Source organism: Pseudorca crassidens, chromosome 7 (assembly GCF_039906515.1).
Source record: "Pseudorca crassidens isolate mPseCra1 chromosome 7, mPseCra1.hap1, whole genome shotgun sequence".
Classification (NCBI taxonomy): Eukaryota; Metazoa; Chordata; class Mammalia; order Artiodactyla; family Delphinidae; genus Pseudorca; species Pseudorca crassidens.
Window position 1 is genome coordinate 71953122 of NC_090302.1, and position 22997 is coordinate 71976118.

Consider the following 22997-nt stretch of genomic DNA (forward strand, 5'->3'; position numbering starts at 1 on the left):
TATTGTAGACCATGATAACATTAATGAGAACAATGTAGTAACAAAAAAAATAACAATAATCCTTTCTTTTGTTTCTAAAAAATGCTATTAATGTTGAGTCTTTGGTAGATTCTAGGTACTTCACTAAGCCATTGATTAGCTTGAACCACATAAGATTGCTATTTTTTATTGGTCAAAGTGGTCACACATTAATGATTTCATGTACTTTGCCCCAAAACACACATCTTTTAAATTTAATCTTCACAACAACCCTAAGAGGTAAATATGTTATTATTCCCATTCTATGGGTGGGAAAATTGAGGCTCAGAGGTTTCAAGTAACCTTGCCCAAGGTTCTAGGACAAGAAAGTGAAGGAGCCAGGACTCTAGTCCAAAACTGTCTGCCTCTCAATGCTCTTAACCAGGGCTATATCCTGACCCCAGGATTTTTTATTTAATTCTTTAATCAACTAATGAGGCAATGACATGAGGGTCCCTGGAGATAGGATGATGGTTGCCTAACATAAAGATACAAGTCTGTGTTCAGCAAGTCCAGAGAGGACAAATTCTGATGGCCATGCGGGAGTTAAAGCAGGTTTCTCAGCAGCCAGCAAAGGCTGTTAAATACTGAAATGAGTTCATAAAGGTTATAGAATCTCCTTCAAGGGAAGGATTTCTTCCCCCAGTGGAGGATAGAGTCTCATCTGTCTGAGATGGTTTAAATATAATCCTCTGTGAAGGTCAATAAATTGTGCTCACCAAGTTCTTTCCAGGTTCCTTATGATACTCAGATACATGGGCTTAATGTGGCTCAGCGTGTGGCCTGCAAGGGGGGAGGGGGCTGATCCTCCAGCCAGAAATAATCTCTTCCTCCTTTACACGCTTTCAGCCCTCTGATTTGACCTTCTTTATGACGCATGTAGTGATTTTTGTATGTCGTTTTGCTTTCTGCAAGAGAAAATGCATCCAAAGCATGAAGTGTGTGTGGCTCATTTTGATATCTCCCATAGCACCTGACAGAATGTTTAGTGCTACATTATTAAAACTTTGATTAAATGAAGTTTCCTTCCTCTTCTGAAAGCAATCTTATAGTCCCAAACTGAAAATAAGCCCCTGATTTTCATCTAAAACCTATTATCAAAACTCAGTAACTCACACCATTGGGGGCAAAGTTTTCTTAAATATGCTTTTGGTCCAATCATTATCAGCTATAACATAATTTTTTTCTTTCTTGCATCATTTTGAAATATGGTCATTCAATGTTAATTCCTTCCAGGTAAGATGTCTGAAAAATGAACCAGCATTTCAGCCAATAAGAAAGGAATCTGGCTAGGTTACTAATAGAAACTAACATATCCAGGTATCTAAGTATTCCACAATTCCCAGTTAGAGTCACCACCACCTCAAAACAATTACAATGGAAAAGGTTTTCCATAATTGTCACTCTACAGAAGGATAAATTTTCATGATGATAATAAGTACAATAAAAAATTGCTCTAGCTGTACACCTGAAACTAACCCAACATTGTAAATCAAGTATACCCCAATAAAAACTTTTTAAAAAGTTGCTCTAGATGCTTTTATTCTCAATAAAAACAATAACTATACTTGTACTGAATATTAAAATAAAAAAACTTTCAAATGATCTAGCTCATTCGATCCATACAACAGTCCTTACCATTTATATCACCACTTTAGAAGATATTTAGAGGAAACTTGGATCAGAGAGATGAAGAAAATTGCTATGACTCACAAAGCTAGGAATAGCAAGAGTCTAGACTGGAACCCAGGCATTTTCCTGACTCCAAATCTCATGATCTTTCTACTGAATCTTTCTGTCCACATGGCCAATCTTAAAAAAAAAAAAAATAGCATTTGTACCTCAGCAGTATAAAAAAGATCAAGATCCAGAGATAAATGACCAATTTGTTAGAGGAGCCACGTTTTCTTAATTTTAGTAATTGAGCTTGAACATTAATTCCTCATATCTGGTTAAAAAATACCAATAGCTAACATTTTATTGAGTGCTTACATCTTGCCACTGTACTCAGTGCTTTCCATGGATCAATTCACCTAATCCTTACAAGTTTAGAAGGTTGGTTCTCTTTCCATTTTACAAATGTGGAAACTGCAGTTTATAAAGATTAAGTTGTGAGACCTTAGTTTTCCCAAGGTCACGTGATTTGGAAAGTCAAGTGGCAGAACTGTGATCTGAACCCATATCAGCAAAACCCAGAGCCTAGTCTCTTAACCGCTATGCTAATCTGCTATGCCAGCGGTTCTCAAGGCTCGATCCTGGGGAGGCAACATCAGCATCCCTGGGAACTTGTCAGAAATGTGAATTCTCTGTCCACACCCAGACCTACTCTGGGAGAGGGGCCCAGCAATCTATCTATGTTTTAAAAAGCACTACCAAACGTAAAATAGATAGCTAGTGGGAAGCAGCCGCATAGCACAGGGAGATCAGCTCGGTGCTTTGTGACCACCTAGACGGGTGGGATAGGGAGGGTGGGAGGGAGGGAGACACAGGAGGGAAGAGATATGGGAACATATGTATATGTATAACTGATTCACTTTGTTATAAAGCAGAAACTAACACACCACTGTAAAGCAATTATACTCCAATAAAGATGTAAAAATAAAATAAAATAAAAAAATAAAAAGCCCTCTAGGTGCTTCTAAGTTACACTACAATCTGGGAACTTCTGTGCTAGATGGAAACAAAATTTACAAGCAGCTCATGCAGCTCAATAACAAAAAAACAACCCAATCCAAAAATGGGCAGAAGACCTAAATAGACATTTCTCCAAAGAAGATATACAGACTGCCAACAAACACATGAAAGAATGCTCAACATCATTAATCATTAGGGAAATGCAAATCAAAACTACAATGAGATATCATCTCACACCAGTCAGAATGGCCATCATCAAAAAATCTAGAAACAATAAATGCTGGAGAGGGTGTGGAGAAAAGGGAACAGTCCTGCACTGCTGGTGGGAATGTGAATTGGTACAGCCACTATGGAGAACAGTATGGAGGTTCCTTAAAAAACTACAAATAGAACTACCATATGACCCAGCAATCCCACTACTGGGCATATACCCTGAGAAGACCATAATTCAAAAAGAGTCATGTACCACAATGTTCATTGCAGCTCTATTTACAATAGGCCGCAGATGGAAACAACCTAAGTGCCCATCATCGGATGAATGGATAAAGAAGATGTGGCACATATATACAATGGAATATTACTCAGCCATAAAAAGAAACGAAATTGAGCTATTTGTAATGAGGTGGATAGACCTAGAGTCTGTCATACAGAGTGAAGTAAGTCAGAAAGAGAAAGACAAATACCGTATGCTAACACATATATAAGGAATTTAAGGAAAAAAAAATGTCATGAAGAACCTAGGGGTAAGACAGGAATAAAGACACAGACCTACTGGAGAACGGACTTGAGGATATGGGGAGGGGGAAGGGTGAGCTGTGACAAAGCGAGAGAGAGGCATGGACATATATACACTACCAAACGTAAGGTAGATAGCTAGTGGGAAGCAGCCGCATAGCACAGGGAGATCAGCTCGGTGCTTTGTGACCACCTGGAGGAGTGGGATAGGGAGGGTGGGAGGGAGGGAGACGCAAGAGGGAAGAGATATGGGAACATATGTATAACTGATTCACTTTGTTATAAAGCAGAAACTAACACACCATTGTAAAGCAATTATACCCCAATAAGGATGTTAAAAAAAAAAGTAAATGGTAACCGTTCATAGGGATTCTGTATACGCTCTGTGCTATCAGGGAATGCAAAAAGGAAGTGGGAGAAGTTGGAGACAACTAATAAGGTTGTTGTAAATGAAAATCTTCAGGGGATAGAAAAGCCAAAACGGGAAGAAATAACCTTAACTAGTGCACGCAGAAGCTAAAAACAGCAATGATGAGCAATTAATCAGGCAATATGTTACACTGTAATCAAGGATCAGAAAATTCCGGAAGAACTAAATGACACAGAGTTTATTACTGCACGGTAAATGATCATTAATAAAACATGGCTGTTAAAAGAACCAAAGAGATGAGTAATCACAGAAAGGAAATGTCAGCTGTAGAAGGAATAACCTGTGGTCTTAATCACTTGGAAAAATTACAGGTCTGGACATAGAATCAAAAGAAAAGAATGGAAATTAGCAGTGTTATGAGAATATGGCACAAACCTGATTGCTTTCTTTATATATAAAATTAAGATAGTTACAAAGACACCATGCACTGGTGAATGAAAAGTTTGACTCGGCTAACATTTCAACGGCTAAAAATAGTGAATTTACATAATTGTAGTTTCATATTGTTTAGCATCAATCCCCATCTCTGGTGTAGAAATAAAAAATTACTTACATTAATGCAGAGATTACTTGGCTTGAAATTTATCCGCCCCCACTGGTTATTCTTTGGATTTATCTGGCTGATGACCTCTGCTGACCTGTAAATTTCCTAAAGGACTAACTCTGCACACGCGTGTTTCCAAAGAGAGAAACAGGAGCAGTTTCCAAGGGCATGTCATTCCTGTATCATTCATTCTATCTCTACAGAGGACTGCTTTCTCAAAGTGTAAGAAAAATACCTGCAAGTAAGTATAAAAAGAAAAAGGATTCCAACAGAGACACCAAGTCATTATACTACAGAACTGTGGGTTACTCCTTTCATTTGAGGGCTACTGATTTGAGATCTTTAAAAAAAAAAAAAAATCAGTCTAGAGGAAGCAAATCAAAGAGAATATGGTAATTAAAGCTGTCAAAGGAAATACTAACCAGTAAAATCGTCTAACTGGAATTATGAGAAGATATCATAACTTCCATGGAGGAAAAAGTATGTTCTTCTCCAACTTAGTGTCATGCAGGAATTTTTCATTCTCATAGCAACAAAAATTATCCTAATTAGTTAAAATGTATCACCTACTTACTGTGTGCCAGGAATCATTCTAAATGCAATATATACGTCATCTCCTATACTTTTCGTAGCAACTCTATGATGTATGTGTTATTGTTGCCCTCTCTCAATTTCATATTTGACAGATAAAGAAATTTTGCGGCAGAAAGTTAAAGTTACTCTCCAAAGATGGCCCCCAATAATTCTGCCCCTCCCTGTATGTACAAGCTGCTCCTCCCATAAAGAGGTACAACTTACATTCCTTCCCCTTGTATCTTCTAAGACTAAATTGGCCAATAGAATGCAGAGAAAGAAATATTGTGAGTATTCTAAGCCAGGTATTAAGAAGGCTGGGCTGTTTCTACATCTCGAAATCTAGCCATCATGTTGTAAGAAAGCCCAAGCATCCACGTGGAGAGGCTCTTGCGGAAAATAATCAAGACCTTTGGCTCACGGTGGCCGTTGAGCTCCCAGCCAACAGCCAGTACCAACTTGCCAGTTACGTGAGTGAGCCATTTGGGAAGTATATCCTCCAGCCCCAGTTAAAACACCCCAGCTGGTAGCACATGGAGCAGAGATTAGCTCAATCAAACCCTATCCAAACTGCAAAATCATTGTTGTTTTAAGCCACCAAGTTTTGACATTGCTTATTACACCCCAACGGACAAATGAAACACTGAACTACCAAGATTGCACAGTGAGATAGTCCAACACCATGTAGGCCATACCTTTCTCTCTCATATAAATTAAGCTGCATATGAGGGTGTGCAAAGAAAGGATTCGAATCAGAGGCAGGGGTGAATGGAAAATGTGCTTATATGGACACCTTATTCAACAAATAGTCACTGAGAATCTGGGAGGTACCAGGAACTAAGCCCAGATGCTATAGATACAAAGGTAAATAGTCAGTCTTTAGCTCAAGAAATTCTCCATGCAAGGCCACTAAGACAAAATTTCAATACCATAGGAAATGATCAAATTGATGCAAAATAACGGACAGCTGTTTGGGATTACCTGATGAGGGGACCTGAGTTAAAAAGTTAATACTCTTGGCAGTGCGGCCCCGTGGCCTGGAAGATCTATCTCTTGCTTCAACAGTGTTTAGACGAAACAGACCCAGGGACGCCCCTGCTTCCAGCCTCCGACCACCCTCCAACCTCCTTTCCAATCGCAACCTTTGGAGCCAACCACTCAGGCGCCTTCAGCTTCCAGGACCAGCCAACACTGTTTTTTGAGCTTAGCTCCCTATTGTCGATCAACCATGACCCCCCCAGATTCCTCAGAATTATTCCACCCAGGTGGAGGCCGCAGTGAACTGCCTGGTCAACATGCATCTGCAGGCCCCCTACACCTACCTCTCTCTGGGCTTCTATTTCGACCACAACGATGTGGCTCTGGAAGACGTGGACCACTTCTTCAGCAAGTTGGAAGTACAAAACATACATCTCTTGAAGATACAAAACCAGCACGGCAGCTGTGCCCTCTTCCAGGACATACAGTGCAGAAGCCGTTCCAACATGAGTGGAGTAAAACCGCAGACGCTATGGAAGCCACCGTGGTCATGGAGAAGAACGTGAACCAGGCCGTTTTGGAGCTGCACGCCCTGAGTTCTGCCTGCGCAGACTCCCAGCTCTCGGACTTCCTGGAGAGCCACTTCCGGGGGTGAGCAGGTGAAACTCATCAAGAAGATGGCGCCCACCCGACTAATCTCCGCCAGCTGGTGGCCCCCAGGCTGGGCTGGGAGAGTATCTGCTCAACAGGCTCAACCTCGAGCACGAATAGGAACCTCCTCAGACCGGCGCCCCTTGAGGAGCCCCTCTGGCACCCCTCTGGTGTCAGGGCTTCTGCCTGAAGCCTCTCTCTGCAGCCACTAGGCAGCTTTTTAACCATCCTGGGGCCTTCTCCCAAGCTGTGAACCAAATGTAAATAATAAAGCTTTTTGCAGAAAAAAGTTAATGCTCTTGATTTTTTTCCAGCCACCCTAAGTCAAAGAATTACTGGGCAAGATTTAGAGTAAGCTTGGAGTGCAGGTAGGAGAAAAGTGTAAGTAAACTTGCAGGGTAGATCAACAACAACACAAAAGTGTGTGTGTGTGTGTGTGTGTGTGTGTGTGTGTGTGCGCGCGCGCGTGTGTGTGTAAGAAAGGAAGGCAAAAGATGATAAATAGGTGTTAGGGAAGGAAAATTTAAAACATTCAAAGTTATCTTTGTATGCACACACACACACACACACACACACACACACACACACACACACACAGTACTCCTACGGCAAGGTCCACGGACATATTCTGACCAAATTGAATGTCAAAGAATTCTTTAAAAATGGTTGCAGGGACTTCTATTATAGTCCCAAGATGGAGTAGCCCCATTTCCACCTCTTAGAGAGGCAGAGTTCCTCTCTCTTAAAACTAAGAATTCGAGAACATATGTTCCAGACATGGCAGAAGCCTCAAACCAGAAACCACCACCATGAACAGACAAAAAATTTACTTGAAGAAGAGCCTATTCCCCCTAGCCAAAATACTAGGAAAGGGGTAACCTATATCAACGGAAAACCTTTTTGGTAATACTGCCTTACTCCAGGCAAACTCCAAAAGAAACACTGCATTTCTCCCACCCCATGGTTTTAGGGGGGCTGAGTAGGAAGCCGATCTTCCAGTCTACCCCATCCATCTCTCGTCTCCACAGAAGCAGTTGGTAACACTCAGATTCCTCCAACAGGATAGCATCAGTGAGGTCCAGCAGCAAGCTGGGCTTCCCATCCCTACCGGGGAGCAATGAAACTCAATCAGTGACTCACATCTAGTCGGCACTTCACTTTCCCTACGATCCATGCCACCGGAGCCTGGTGGAGAGCTGAACCACCATGCCTACCTGGCATCAGTGAGGAGGTATGAGGTGGCTTAGTTGGCACTCATCCCCCCCCTTCCTCTCCCTCATTGTCAAGGATGCCTTGCTGAGCTTCCTTTCTCCCTTGTAGCAGCAAAGCAGGTGAGCCAGGCTTCTGCTCTCCCCCTCTCTGTTGTCAGCAAGACATAATCTTACAACGCTTGGAGGCAATGAGGCGGTACAAGTTGATGCCTTGACCGGGAAGGTATCAGTAGGACCAAGTGGGGAGCATCCTCTTGCACGGAAACAATGTGAGCCAGCTCTCCACTTCTGCTATTGGCAGAGCCCCTTTAGGAAGCTGGACATACACACCCATCCAGCCCTCACTTAAGCTACACCTCAACAGGAGGACTACCTACCAAAAAAAAAGATTAAATAGGATCCAAATTCTCAAAAAATAATATCCAAAATGTCCAGGATACAATCGAATATCGCTGATCATACCACGAACCAGGAAAATCACAGCGTAAATGAGTAAAGACAAGCCCCAGCCACCAACACTGAAATTAATCAGATACTGGAATTATCTGACAAGAATTTTAAAGCAACCATCATAAAAATGCTTCCATAGCAATTACAAATTCTCCTGAGACAAATGAAAAACGAAAAATAATTATCAACAACATTGTCTCTTATGTTACTTAGTTTATACAACTGGCAACTATGGCTATGCCGTCTTTTCTTCTTGGAGGTACACAAGTTGCTTGCTCCTTAACAATAAGGATATTATATCCATCTGAGAATATTTATAGTGCTGGCCCTCATTTTCCAAAGAACCTACGACATTATTATGCAATTGAATCTTCTAAAGTACCCACAGCCAACATGACGTCGTTGAAGGAGGTCAGCTAGAGGATGTGACCGCCGGTTGACCCGCAAGCTGGACACAGGAAGTCGGAAGCTCCTCACTCCCTCCCGTCCTTGGAATGTACATTCTGCCCACCATTCCCACACTAGGAGCTATTTCACGGCCATAATCTGGAGAGTAAGGTGTTGTTAAGACCATCTGGACTGAATACGAGACTGAACGTAGTTAAATACACTTTTAAGATTCTGGCAGGTGGATGAGGAGATCACCCCGTCTTGTGGCCACCCAGGGCAAGCCTTGTGTATAAGTTCCCTTGCTTATTAAAACCACCTACCATTCTGGAGTGATCTGCCTCTTTCTTCTGTCTCTTCTTGCCCTCTGTGTACAGGGGCCAGTTTCACCCGGATTTCACCTGGGAAGTTCTTGAGTTTTTGAACTAACAGATGCACAACATATGCCCAGTAATTAATTTCATTGTCACATTAGCTGCTCACCAATTTCCTGTAAATTTCATGCCATGTATTTATTTGCTTAACATCTGTCTCAAAACTTAAAAACCTCTAATTAAAATGCTCTAGAACATGGTAAATAAAAGAAATGCTGAGTATTTTTGGCTTGATACTGACTTTTGTTTACCTCTGACACATAAAAATGTACTTCCTTTTTTCTGAAGAAAAGTATTTGTCAAATGTTTACCGGCAGATAAGACTTTAGAGAGAGAGATGCTTCTGATGACCTTCCTTCATTAAGGTTTTTGGCTTCCATGGTATAAATCAAGAGGTGCCACCAAGGCATACCTTTCCCTCATTGCTGCCATAAAGCCTGAAATTACACGGTCAGAGTCTGTGCATTAAACACCTTTCCATCTTCAGGTATGTCTTCTCCCCAAGTGAAACTACCCTCTGAGGAAATGCATCTCCCTGATGAATGCCCTGTTGGGTCTCAGAAGACATGAGCTCCATGTGATGCCACTGCTCACTGCCCAGTGTGACTCTGGGCAAGTCTTTTAACCCTTCCAACCCTGTATTATTATTATTTTTGTTGTTGTTGTTTTTTGTTTTTGCGGTATGCAGGCCTCTCACTGTTGTGGCCTCTCCCGTTGCGAAGCACAGGCTCCGGAGGCGCAGGCTCAGCGGCCATGGCTCACGGGCCCAGCCGCTCCGCGGCATGTGGGATCTTCCCGGACCGGGGCACGAACCCATGTCCCCTGCATCGGCAGGCAGACTCTGAACCACTGCGCCACCAGGGAAGCCCCCTTGTATTATTATTATTTGTAAAATGTGGATAACCTACCTGTCTTCTCCACTTGGCAGAGTTAATGAGAAAACGAAAACAGTGCATATGTGGGTACTTAATGTAATGAGCTATACAAATACAAGTGATTACTATTAGCAGATAATTTTTTGTAGAATTTTATAAAAATTACTTAACACATCAGAACAAAACGTTTGGTAATAAAACATACAAAGAGGATTTTAGGGGCTACCAGAGGGCTAGTAGGTATATCAAAAGGAGAGGACCATGAGAGAGAAAGAGGGACGCTGCCAGAGACACATTTTGCTGCACCTCAGGTTGCCTCTGCAGAGGTGTTTAGTTGGAATCAATGATCCTTGCAACGTGTCCATTGGAGTGTATGCTCAGGGCTGAGAGGACACCTAGAGCAAAAGATGCTGTGTATGCACATGATACATAGATTCAAGGGTGTGGGCAACCTCCAAAAGGGCTCAAAAATTAGAGACCCTCCAGTTAACACTATTCCTGGAGTGTCTTAAACACTTTTTCCTCCACCATTCATTTTTGTTAAAAGGTTGTTCTCTCCCAGTACCTGAGAAGCTGCAGAGGTGTCAGGAAAAAGTACTGGAATGAATATCCAAAGGCTGGACTTGATTCCATTACTAATTTACTATGTGACCGACCTTGAGTATGTCTCAACCTATTTAGAACCTTTAACTAAATATTATACTTATTTACTCTCTGTGGTTGGGAAACTTTTTTCTAATTTGCTTCACTCTTTTGTTGGCATCTGTTTTTATACATTTCCCCCCGCCCCCAAAGTTACTGGTCTTGGGAACTATTTCCTGATATAGAGTTTAATTTTCTTGCAGCCAAACTATATGTAATATCACTCAAGAGTAGTGACTCGCACTACTTTCACAAGTAGGTATACGTGTGGATTCTGGTAATTTTGTACTCTGTAGAGTAGGAAGAAAAACACAACTCAAGTTGAGAAAAAAATTATCCTCAAAAATGTTTCCTTATAACTGTTTTTAGAGGCCCTTGTTAAGATTAGAGTCGAAGGCGGTGCTAAGGTCGTAAACCGTGCCAGAGAACAATGGGAAAAGGGCAGGCTTAGTGGTCAGAAAGACCCAGGTTGAATCCTTCGTTCTGCTACCCACTAGCTAAGTGACTTGTACACAACTGTAAATTGGGATAACATCTAGCTTGCAGATCAGATTTTCTACGCTGATTAAAAATAATGCAAATAAAGTCCTTGCATATATAAGGAAGTCAATAAACGGTACCTCTATTATGATGATAGTTGTGATTGCTGGGGAAGAGAGAGAGCACTGAAGGAGCAGGTGATCCTAGTCAATCTCAGCGTTGTAGAGCCTTCCAAGAGGGACCGGAAGCCTGCCATTCATCTCAAGAATTTCAATCTATGTCCTCTGGATTCTTTGCAGTAGACCACAGCATACTCTCTAAGATGCCAAATTGTCCCCCATGAGCTTCTCCTGAATGCTGTTCCCCCAAGAGGAGTAAAAAAGGGCACATCTTCCAACTTTTGTGATAGAAAATGATGATCATAGCTATAATAATAATTACTATAATAATTATACTTACCACTTATTCATTTATTGTGTCCTTTCTATATAGGCCAAGCATTGTACTAAGTCCTTTACGTATATTATCTTATTTCATCTTTTCTTCAATTTTGTGAGGTAGGTATTATTACTCCATTAAAAGAAAAGAATCTCAAGGCTCAAAGAGGTTAATAACCAAAAGAGCCAAGATTCAAACGCACTCGCTTATTCACTACTCTATCTGCCTTATGTGAGGCACTAAAATACTTAGCCTTGTTAATACTTAACCCAGACTCCCCAGATGCTAAAAATTTATGATAATTACATAATTAGAATTTCAAATTTAGGGCAGTGACTGAGAATTATTATACTTCATTATGTGACCTTACAAAAGTATTTACTATAATAAATTTGCACTATCTTTTGGAGAAGTCTACAGTCTTCTTAAGCAGAGTCACACGTATTTAAACAGAAAAGTACGAATGAAACTGTATCCTCAACAAACAAGAAGATGATCAAATTAAATAATAGCTGCAAATACTGTCACTGGAAATATATATGCAAACACTAAGTGCCAGGCACAATTATAAGCATTTTACATATATTACTTAATTTAATCCTTACAGCAATTCTATGAAGTAGATACTATTAAAATTCCCATTTTACAGATGAGGAAACAAAGACAGAAGAAGTATAAATAACGGATTTTGAACAAGTTGATTAAACATCCAGGACAGGAAAAGGTCTTTACTAAGTGAAGAACACAGAATAAATGCAAATCCAAGAATCATTCTTCATTTTTAATTGAGAACAAGAACAACATAGAAGTTGTGCCTTGATTGAGGGACTTTAATGATCAATTTACAAATAAATTGTGTTTGTATATCCCAGATATGTGAACTTCACACCGCTGAGCCAAAGTCATCAAACCCTTTCACTTTGCTAAGATTGAGTCCTTATATGTTCAAGGTAATACAGACTGCACGCATGTTATCAACATTTGGTCTTATACCTCTACCACACTTTTCTGTACTCGTGGAATTGTTTTATAACACTCATCACCTAGGTTTCATAATCTATTTCATCAGTGCTTGTTCTTATTTTTCTTATAAAATCTAACAAATGGGTTGTGATGCCTTCACTTATGGAATTAGTGATACCCAATTAGTCATCTGACTACTCCAGACTTAATCTTCCTCTTACTTCTCTTTAAATAAATCAGTACCTGCTTGTGCTCTGAATGAGATTGGGTGAAGAGAAACCTGGCCATCCTTTATCATAGAGAGCCAATAGTTTCAAATATCCCCAAAGTGATCTTGAATCAGTGAGATCCAGCTCCTGCCTTTGGTAATTCTTAACTGGAACACTTTATCCCAATAATATGAGACATAGCCTGAGTGATGCTTAAGTTCACCGTTTAAAAATGAAATTAAAAAGATTTTTAAAAATTAGCTAATAGCCCTTCTCTATTTTCCTAGAAGTTGTGCTAGCTTTAATATACATGTTCCAAAAGTATAAATACTAAATACCTACTAAAATCCAGGCCTTGTGCTAGGTGCTGGGGATACAGAGATAATTAAGACATACTCCCAAGGAACTGAACCAGACAGGGCACCAAAGCCAGTCAGCTAACTGTCATCTTGAAATTGTGGATTCTGTGTCATAACTTATCACTCACATTCTGCCCTAGCCTTTCTCGTGCTTGGCATGAATTTTCCTTTCCTCAGCCCCGACCTCTCCTCTCCTATTCTATTCTTCTACGGCCGCAGGACAACAAAGGTCATTTGGAATGCGAGTAAAACTTAGCTGTAACCAAAGATGCAAAGATCAAAGTTGGCAGCTACATGAAGTTCAGGATTAAGGGACTTCCTCTTTAAGATCAAAATTCCAGATGATCCAAATATAGGCAAATGAGTCCCAGTAGAACACTCCGTTTTCTGTGCTGAATCCAGGAACGAAGCAGAAATCACCATAGAACTGCGTTTCACCCCGTTTTACCCGTGGTCTTGATGCTAATTGCCTAACCCCAACAGTGAGATCGCGTTTCAAAATATGGTCAAACACAAAACAGCCAAGTCAATCAAGCATTAAGTATTCAAGCACAATTATCCCAACACATGCCCAAGTACCAGCAGTGAAGCAGCCTCATTTGGGAGCAGCTCCATAATCACCTCTCCGGTCAGCCGAGACTTTAACCTCTCCCCTCGGGGCCTCCTGTTGGGGACGCCGGGCTGGCTCCCAGGGTGTGAGAGATCACAGCGCCAGCGGCGCCCCCCGTTACCGGGCCTCATTTAAATGCGTGCTCCAGGCGGGGGAGAGGCGGGGCAGAAGGTCCGCAGAAGTTCCCATTGTTGGGGAGAGACGCGTGGAAGCAGATGGTGCAGCCGGTCGGTCTGGCTGTCAGACGCTTTCTGTCAAGTTCTCTGGGGACTCCGGGGCTTTCTTTCCACTCTCCGCTCGCTCAGGTCGTGTGTGTTTTCTCAGGGTGGGCGAGGGGTCCCTTTCTTTATCGCCCCTCACATTTCCAGGAGGCCCACTGGCCTCCTCCTTCCCCCCATTCCTTCCTTCTGCTTTCTCTGCTTTTTCTGGACCAGCTAGTTCTAAGCCTCCAAGGACCCACTCGATGCAGAGAAAAGCAAGCGAGCGATTTCCTTTGTCTCCAACTGATGCCGCGCTCTCCTCCAGCGGGCTTCCGACTGGCATGCTCACTCAGTTATTTAACAAATTACTCCACGGTCCTCGTTTGGGCTGATTGACATTTACAGCTAACCAACCCCTACAGTTAGGGGCGATGTGGTAACTGACTTTCATAGTCTTCCTTCTTCCTTTCAGTCCTGCAATGGGGTGAGCAGACAGACCTGGTGCTTTGGTTTGACCTGATGCTCACCTTACATAACATTGTCAGGGTCTAAAAAAGTAAATAAATAAAGCATGGGTTACAGATGCAACCTTTATATGCATCCGTAAGGGACAAACAGGAGCTTGTGTATATATAACTCTTGTCTCTAAAGTATTAGCTGTTGAACGCAAATCTTGGCCTCAATGCTCCCTTTTAAGATTCCACATAGCTTATGCCAAGGCAGCTCTTCCTTGCAGTTCTCAGTTAAGATTTCCTCCAGTTTAGGATGTTAAATTTGTTTTCGTTTTTAAACCATACTGGCAGCCCCGTGCTCGTTAATGGTATCTCTGTGAGCTGGACAAAGTCAACATAAGTCCAGAAGACTGCTGTCTGGGACTGAGTGGCAAAATAAAGTCAGAAATACCATTTATTCCCCCTCATCTGCCTGGGATTAATCTTTTCCTCCCCGGGGCTATTCTCTAGACTTAACTGATGTAATGTTTCCTTTTGCACTCATCAATAGAATTTCCGTTTCATATTTATCTCCCCTTCTCCCTAAAATTGTGAAACCTGTGAAGAGAGCGCTTATAGTATTCATATTTACCAGTTGAGGATTCAATATTTTTCCCTGGTACTACATACAAGCAGTGCAGTAAATGTTGAATAAATGAATGAATAAAAGAAATTAACAAATGGTAGAAATAAACAAAAGGGAATATGAAAAATACAAAAGAGTGTCTAAACTAAATGTCAATCATTTCTTCCATACCCCAACTACTCCAGATATTCCAGTATGCCACAGTAAAAACCACATTTTACTTGGAAGTAAAATGGCTGTGAGGAATTAGAAAGAAAACCTGAAATCACTAAATACTCATGGCCCAAACTATCCAAGAACACTAAGTGTCCAAGTGCTAACGTCCCAAGGAGACAGGCCCACCAACTGGCAATCTGCACAAGTAGGTTTGCAAGAAGTACCATGGATACACCTGTGGGAGATGGGATAGGAGCTTAGCGTGGCCTCTGGCCCCCACCCAGTCCCCTGTGTGAGCCCTGAAGACAGGGGCTGCAATGCAGAAGCAGAAGTTGTGGATTCACTTCGTGTAGTGCTGTCTTAGTGCCCAAGATACAAAATGTGTCCATCTCCCCACCGAATAGCAACTGCCACAGGCCCTTGAGGATTTACACTTTTGGAGCATCTGCAGATGGCATCCTTGGCACTGACATCAAACATTGTCCATGGGTACCTGGAGCAGCAAGACACCATCAAGTGGCTTCCAGACATCAACGGAGATGAGGATCTGGAGAGAAAAGGGAGAAATGGATGCATCCATTGTGGGAGAGAATACTGCTGCGAACACTCCCAAGGAAAGAAAAAGACTGATTGAAAATTTGAAGCCTATGTACCCTACTTTAGCAGAGAGAGGTAGAAGCTAGGACGTATTGATTATGCACACTTAACACATATTTTTCTTTTCATTGCATGGAGACATAAGCACCAGGAAATCCATCTTGCACATATAACAATGAACCCTCCAATTTGAAGTCGTAAAACACTCTGCTTAGGGACGCGTATCTCTTTAGTTTGTGTTTTATCATTTTTCTAAGAAAATCTTCTCTAATCCATTCAGTCTGCTATTTTGTACCTTAAAAATAGGTTACTGTTTGCACAAGAATCAAAAAGACAGTAAAATAGGATTGGCAAATGCATGATAAGCACACTGCCATCATCCCTTCCCATATCCATTACAGACATTGCTAATCAATCAAGGCCTTGATTGCAGCCTTAGAATCCTGATAAAGCACAATATACCAGCAGCCTCCCTATCAAGGAATCTATACTGGTATTTGATGTTGCTCGTAGTTGTCACCTTCACTTTAAAGATAATAATCATATATTCCGAAGATTAAAACATAGGAAATGAGCTTCATTGCTCAAGAGGTTCTGAGAAGACCCCATGATGCAGCCTTTACTATTAAAAGGGCATTGTCTACCATTGCTGGTTTCCACAATCCATAGAATATAGCCTGTGAGATTAGGGTAGGGGCCATCATGCAAGGAAGAGCTTATTCAGGTAGCAACTTGGTAAACTTGCACTTGCCTTAGTATATGTCTCTGTGGCACTGGTGAGTATTCGTTTGCATTGGAGAAACTGAGGAAGTCCAGAACACTTTCCAAGGAGGTGGTTTCTCAGGGTTAGCAGGCCCCAGGATAGGAATAGGAGGTTCATTCTCTCTGGCCATCTCTTCCTCGAAGTGATAAGGCAGAGCATTGGGGCTCGTTTCCTTTCTCCTGGGACGTGACCTTTTCAACATATGAAGGTCCTCAGTCAATATGCTCATACACTGAGGCCATCACAGAAACAGGAAAATATCACAACACAGAGAATGCCTCAGGCCAGGAGCATCTTCTCAGGCTTCTCTTCTCACTGCCTAGAATAAGAAATTTGAAGAGCAAGTTGCTTGTTTTGTGCTTTTTGTTTTAGCTCTCGAATGTTACGTGTCTTGCATATGCAAATTACCTCATGTGATCCCCACAACCAACCTATGAATTAGCCCCATTCTTAAATGAGTACATGAAGACCCAATGGGATTAAAGTGCCCACAGTCACAGAGCCTGAAGCGGCCAGATCAGTATTTAGATCAGGTCTGTCACAGCAAAGCCAATGTTCTCTCCCCACATACTGGAAGTCCACCTCAGTGTGTGCCACCTGTGCACCCAGAATACTTTTAGGACCATGTATGCCCCTTCCTTCCCTCTCTCTGGACTGAAGTTTCAAGGGCCTTCTTTATCACTGGCCCACCCTGACTGCTTTGTGTGCCATGTCTGGGTCCGGTAATATTACAAACCACAGAGAAGGCCCATCCCTATAGTTTCACTCTCTGCAACACAAAAGAATTCAAGGGAATCTTCTCTGAGGTTTTATTCCCTGATCCAGGGAATATCTAACCAGGCTATTAAAAGCCTCTTGTGGGGTCTACCTCTGGTTGTTTTCAACCAGAAGTAGATACGATTTCATGAACACATGTTACTGATAGGCTGTTGGTTGGTGGGAGTAGGAGACAGTGAAATGGAAATAAGGTCACTGTCTGAGATTTCAACTCTTCAATCAACAAATGCACTCTGGGGTGATACTAACAATATTTAGTAGCAGGTATGAAACAGGTATCAGCCAATGAGAATGAGCAGATCCTGGAAGCTCCCCTGCTGTGCCAGACATCATGAACCTGTAGACTGCTGAACTGCGGGGACACGTGGTAGGATGGTGGGGTGCAATGGGAGGACTCAGGGCAGTGACTGTCCCCACTAGTAAGAAAGTTTTCAAATATTTTAAAAACTGGTAGGGCCATGAAGGTGGTACAGCAGTGGAACGTCAGCCCTGGATATGCTCCCAATAACATGACTGGCCTACAGCCTGATGGAATGTTTTAACACTCAGGAAAAGTGTGTTGATCAGAAGAGGGAGGCGGTTAGTCACAGAGGCAAATGCCAGCATCCACATCCATCCTGATGCTGATCCAGAAGAGATTTTGATCCACTCAGCAGGACTAGTCAGTGGTGGAGAGCGACCCAGCTTGCTCTGAGTCTACATCTATTAAACATTCAAGCTACATAACTAATCCCCTCATTCTATTTCCATATTTATTTTTATTTATTTATTTTTTTGCAGTACGCGGGCCTCTCACTGCTGTGGCCTCTCCCGTTGCGGAGCACAGGCTCAGGACGCACAGTCTCAGCAGCCATGGCTCATGGGCCCAGGTGCTCTGTGGCATATGGGATCCTCCCGGACCGGGGCACGAACCCGTGTCCCCTGCATCGGCAGGCGGACTCTCAACCACTGCGCCACCAGGGAAGCCCCATATTTATTTTAAAATTTATTTTGTTTGAACTCCTGTGCTGCTTTTGCTCTGTGAAACAGTGAAGATGAAACCATTTTTAGACGGTCAAGTGCATGTTGAGCTAAGGTAGAGGAAGTAGTAGAAGTTTGTACCATCACTGCTTTCAGCACCCTTCCCTGATCAGGTTTAAGTCCCATAATTGACACAGATACTGGCCAGGAGTATATTCCTAGGAAAAGCTTGATTTCACCATGCCTCGGTATGTTTAACTTGATAAGTCTTGAAAGAACCGTTGGAGTGATACCACTCAAGTTTTACATTAAATTTGAGTTATAAAGAAAAATTTAAAAAGACAAGTGGAATTATTTCCCAAGTATGGGTAATGTTGAAAATGTTACCAGGTTCGAGGAGGGTTTGATGAGTCCAAGGATGTCAAATTTGAGCAGATTAGTGTCTTCTCAAGTCCTTTGAGATTTATGTGATAGAGAGATACTGTCTTTCAGAAAGATGGTGTTGTCAAAGGGGACTACCAGGCTGGTTGAAGGTTGAGAGTGCCAAACCCTAACCACTAGACACTCAGGGAACGCCTTGAAGGATGAATCTGACCCGTCTGATGATATCCTGTGGGACTACGGAAGTTAGCTGTAGTCAAAATGGCTAATAGGACCAACCCCACACCCGTGTCTAAACCTCCAACCTCTAAGTGTTCCAAACATGAAGGCTTTGAATACACGGATTGGGAGGCTTGCACCATCAATGAAAGAGCTGACCGAGCAGGACCCTGAGGGGCTCCTGGACACAAAAGCCTTTCTGTGTCCCCCACTTCTTTTTTTTTTTTTTGCGGTACGCGGGCCTCTCACGGTTGTGGCCTCTCCTGTTGCGGAGCAACAGGCTCCTGACGCGCAGGCCCAGCGGCCACGGCCCACGGGCCCAGGCGCTCCGCGGCACGTGGGATCCTCCTGGACCGGCGCACGAACCCGCGCCCCCCGCATCGGCAGGCGGACTCTCAACCACTGCGCCACTAGGGAAACCCCCCCACTTCTTGATTACAGGAAATAGTGAAATAGTCTTCATTCAGCCTCCATGACCTTGCCTGAGTTTCAATGACCAGGTTCAAACAGTTGCTAATTAGGGAAGGGAGTGGATACGGAGATGAGGGAGGAACAGTCAAGAGAAACAATAGTGCAGCCTTGGGGCAGGGTCCTGGCTCCTCCTCAAGGGTTACACATAACAGTATCTTGGAGCTGTTTTTTAGATACTGAAACCCCACCAGGTGGGAGAAATTAACGGTATGCTGCCCACAAGCACACAGACCCCAGACCGGTTTGAACCAGAAGGCCGACGATGCTGACTCCTGATGACCTCACCACCAACCAATCAGAAGAATGTCCATGAGCTGATCACGCCCTCTTTGAACCATTACTATAAAACTTCTCACTACCCCCTCCAGGTTAGGACACACAGTTTTGAGGGCGTTAGCCCACTGTGGCCCCCCTTTGCCTGGCAAAGCAATAAAGCTATTCTTTTCTACTTCACCCAAAATTCTGTCCCCAAGATATAATTTGGTGTCGGGGTACAGAGGCCGGCTTCGGCTTCAGGGCTGGGGCAGCAAAGTACACATAGGCCAGCACTGAAAATTTCTGCCTGCTGCAGTGAAACAGGTGGTTCCCAAGAAGCTGCTGCAAATGCCAAGAACCTCCAAGAAGCTGCCGCTGCCTTCATAGGCCGGCAACACTGAGTCAAGGACTCAGAAACGGCCACACCAATAATCTCCACCGCCTAGAGCACAGAGCAAGTAATTCACAGGTTTGCCAGAAGCCCCTGCAAGCCTTGAGTCTGCCATCTGTCCACACATCTGCCTAAACTGCCTCTGGAGTATAATGGCGTCTTTTTCTATCCACCTTCTAAATCTCACGTGAGTGACTCTCACTGGCAGACTCTAACTAGGAACTGCTTAGGGAAGGGGAGCCTGGGAAATAACGGTTCCCAGCTTCTCCTCTGTCAGACCTTAGATACAGACGGACGTGATTTTGAGCTAAAAACAGACATAACTCAGCACAACACAGTAGGTCATACTTGCTGAATAAATGAGCACATGAACTTGAACGTCCACCCCTGAATACTCTGAAGTGGCCACATCTTCATACAGCCTTTTTAGAAACTAGTCAGACACATTCTAAGGTTCTGGTGGCTGAGAGACAGAAACTTATTTGCAGACTTTCTAAGAGAGGGACCTCAGCTGATCCCTAAAACTCAATGGTCCCCAAATTATGAAAAAGAAGAACCTGGAAGAAATGATGCTCTTTGCAAAATGCCATGCTCTGCCAACCCCCTTAAAATATCAGCACAGTGAACTCCATCAGATGAAGTACCAGTAATTTTACTAGGAGAGAAGTTCTATATGTAGACTGGGGACCCACATGTCCACAAAGAAACAAGCTGTCAAACCAAGCATGGTCAACTGTTTCAGAATTTTTCCATTAATATTCATTTGCTGCTCGTTCATTTCTTTGGTTGTCTGCTAGTGCTTGCTACCAGAAAAGTGGTAGCAGGCATCAAAGTTTAAGAATGAGTTTTGCGAGAAATTTTGGAGAAAATGATCTTCTTAAAAATGGCAGGTTTTTATCCTTCTGCAAATTTTGAAAGGATTCCCGCTATTCCGGACTAACTCCAGACCAGTCCAGCCCAGCGTTCCACTGCGCAGTTTGTTACCATGCAATGGATTTGAATCAACCACCTGAAAGAGTATTAAAGTGCTGGCCTAAAAAAGTTTTTTAAATGCAAAGAAATGGTAATAACTTGCCACCCAATTACCCCAATAAACTGCTCCTACTAGAAACAACATTTAAAGGTGGGGATCGTTAAGGATTTTTCCAAGTCTCAGATTCCATGAACTGCGCATCTCTAGAAGTCCCATGCCAAAAAGTTCTTATAAGTGGCTCAAAATCATGGAAATGTGCTGAACTAAGTAGACAAATGTCACCAACCCTACACTAGAAACACAATGAGGGAAGTAAAAAAGGGTCTTCTACCAGAAAAGCAGAAAAAGCATAGATATTGAGAGCTGAGAGAGGGAGAGAGAGGTAAAGAATACGTACACAAGCATGCAGTTCAAGACCATGGCCTGGAGTTTAGACTTTGGACTTTCATCAGCTTCCTTGATTTAACTATTGGTTTTAAGGGAGAAATGAAGTAGAGCCCTCTCCTAAGAATCTGAAAACACACACAAGGGTAAGGAAGCCCTCCGGAAAATATGGGAATGGGACCTTGACTCTTCCCAATGTCAAATATATTTATTTTAAAACTTGTGTGATGGACTGTCTTGCTATAAGCAAAACCAGATGATGAAAAGGACATCATGTGCCCTCAGAAAGGAAACTCTCCAGAGGACAGACTCTGGACTGTGTGACCCAGACCCAACAGGAGGGTCAAGTTCAGTGGAGTTACAGGCAAAGTATAGGCAGTGGACACTGAAACCTGAACCACCTGTGATCCTGCCAGCCTGGTTCCATGGAAGATGTCTAGTCTTAGAATAAAATCTAAACTCCTTACCATGGCTGGCAAGATCCTAGGTGATTAGAACCACCAATCCAGGCTCCTAGCACAGCCCTTCCTATTCTCTAAGCTCCAGCCACACTGGATTTCTCAGTGTTGCTCAAATGCACTGAACTTATTCCAGCCTCAGAGGCTTAACACCTGCTACTTCCTCAATTCTTGCCCAGATCTTCTGAAACAGAGACCTTTCCTAACACCCCATGTAAAAGAATTTCCATCACCCTAGCCAGCCACTCTCTTTCCCATCTCTCGCCTTTATTTTCTTCAGAGCACTCACCACCATCTGAAATTAAAGTATGTACGTACTATCTGCCTCTACCACTAGGACATAAACTCCATGGAAATGAGGATCTTATCTTTCTCAGAGATGACATAAATGAGTTGAAGGTATGTACCAACAAAAGAGAGGACTCTCGGAGCCACACATGCCTCCTCAACTATTTGTTCATTTATTCTTTCATTCATTTGAAAAAAATCTGCCCTGTGCCAGGCACCATTCTAGGTGCTGGGAGTAAAGCAATGAATATAACCCCTGTCCTCCTGGAGCTGACATTCTAGTATGCAGAGATGGCCAGTAAATAAATATGACAGTGTCACGTATACCATGAAGAAAAATAAAGCTGGGTATGAAAAATAGATGTTTAAGTTGGTATTTCATATGGGGTGTTCAGCAAAGACTTCTTTAGGGAAATGACACTTAAACCAGAGACCTAAAAGAAATGAGGAAGAGACTATGTGATACCAGACAAGAGTCAATATTGCTCCATGCAGAATAAATAGGAAGTGCAAAGACCCTGTGGTGGCAGTATTCTTGGTACCGTCAAGGAACATCAAGGGGCCAGGGTGGCTGAGGTAGGGTGCACAGAGGGGACAGAGATAGAAAATGATGCTGGATGATTAGTAGGGCCAGATCCACAGAGAGGAGCTGTGGAGGCTCATACTTAGGTCTTAGGGGAATCAAGCAAGCAAGTCCCTGGGAAGGTAGAACTTTGAGGTCTGGTCAATCTCAATCTCTCTGGGTCTTCCAGGATTTCAGCATGAACCTCATTACTCGATCACATGTCCACATTTATGGCAAGCAGCTTTGAAGGCTGCAGCAGCTTTTTATCCTCCTGGAAAGAGGCAGCAAATAAGCAAGGAGGAGAAGTCCTCTGTACAAGGGTGGCAACCCTGAGGGAGCACAGGGAAATCTGGGGAAGAAAACAGCTGCAGGTAATAGCCTCTGTGATTCAGCTATTAAAGGAATTAAGGCCCTACTGTGACCTTGTTTAGGGAATCTCAGATTACTGAGAATGGGTTACTTGTGAAACGTATGTCTGAATAGACCTGTATGCTCACTGTTGTGAGTGCCTAACACATTGT

The 22997-nt window shown here is 42.8% G+C and overlaps 1 long non-coding RNA gene and 1 pseudogene across 2 annotated transcripts in view; one reads left to right on the plus strand and one right to left on the minus strand.

Annotated features, from left to right (window-relative positions):
• The first annotated feature begins 4829 nt into the window (after positions 1 to 4829).
• LOC137228363 (ferritin light chain pseudogene) lies at positions 4830 to 6683 on the plus strand (annotated as a pseudogene).
• Positions 6684 to 12180: 5497 nt separating this feature from the next.
• Positions 12181 to 22997, minus strand: part of LOC137227907 (uncharacterized) — a 29906-nt gene continuing 19089 nt past the window's right edge. For both annotated transcript variants that reach the window (XR_010945051.1, XR_010945052.1), the window contains exons 6-7: positions 16343 to 16673; positions 12181 to 15541 (exon numbers count right to left, since the gene is read on the minus strand). This is a non-coding gene — a long non-coding RNA (uncharacterized lncRNA). The remainder of the gene's footprint in view (positions 15542 to 16342; positions 16674 to 22997) is intronic.